Source organism: Triticum aestivum, chromosome 6B (assembly GCF_018294505.1).
Source record: "Triticum aestivum cultivar Chinese Spring chromosome 6B, IWGSC CS RefSeq v2.1, whole genome shotgun sequence".
Classification (NCBI taxonomy): domain Eukaryota; kingdom Viridiplantae; phylum Streptophyta; class Magnoliopsida; order Poales; family Poaceae; genus Triticum; species Triticum aestivum.
In genome coordinates, this window is record NC_057810.1 from 69072825 (window position 1) to 69073777 (window position 953).

Here is a 953-nt window from a genome sequence, read left to right on the forward strand (position 1 = left end):
TGCTGGATAACTCATCTAGCAAGATAAAATACACAGGATAACTCATCGGGCCTACAAGGCGGGCTTGCTGCAACCACAAAATCACAAGCCCTCTAAAACCTGGTGCCCATGTTCCTATTATTGTTTGTTCGTTCATTCATCACCCTAGCATGGCGGATTCTATCTAACTAGATGATCTGTGTGGCTTGGCGACAAAAGCAATCTAAGAATGTTCAAGATACCTTCTGGGTGACAAGGTCAAATGCCCTCTTGTGCACCCGCATCTCAAACCGATCACAGGTGTTGGTACCTATTTTACCAAAACAGGATAACATAGTTACACTCTGTTTACTTTCAAATCATCATAAGAAACTACAGCACAACAAGAGTAGCAGATGACTGATTTGTGATGGGATGAGTATCAGGTTTAAAAAGCTCGATTTTGAACATCAAATGTATCAGAATAATCATATGAATCATCATTTGCTCAGCCCATCTACCAAGTGCAACTACTTCATCATTCTAGGTAAATTAAGATTTTAAATGACTAAAACTAGAAGTATGCTACAATCATATGGTACTGGTTAAAAAATGTGACTAGAGGACTACACTTCAACACATCACTTGCAATGACTACTGGAAGGAGCAAGTGTATAGAAGAAAACAAACATTAGACAGGCTGGCCATCAGTCTTAAAAACTTGATTTCGTATTCCTCAAAGAGAATCTCAGGAATATGTTGTTGTAGCATCATCTAACCATCCAATCCATCATTAACACACATGCACACACAGAGCAGAGAATGATTTGAAATCAAGTGCAAGAATTGCTGTAGCACATACAACTAGCATGTGACGGTTTGTGGGTGATGGGGAAAATGCATGTGAAGTGCATAAATCATAGAGGGGTGTGTACAATACACACCATCTTTGACAGCAAGCAAAACAAACAGGAATAGAGCATGTCAACTACTGT

The 953-nt window shown here is 39.3% G+C and overlaps 1 pseudogene; it reads right to left on the reverse strand.

The window, feature by feature from the left end:
- Positions 1-394: 394 nt before the first annotated feature.
- LOC123140263 (uncharacterized) lies at positions 395-468 on the reverse strand (annotated as a pseudogene).
- Between the last annotated feature and the right edge of the window lie 485 nt (positions 469-953).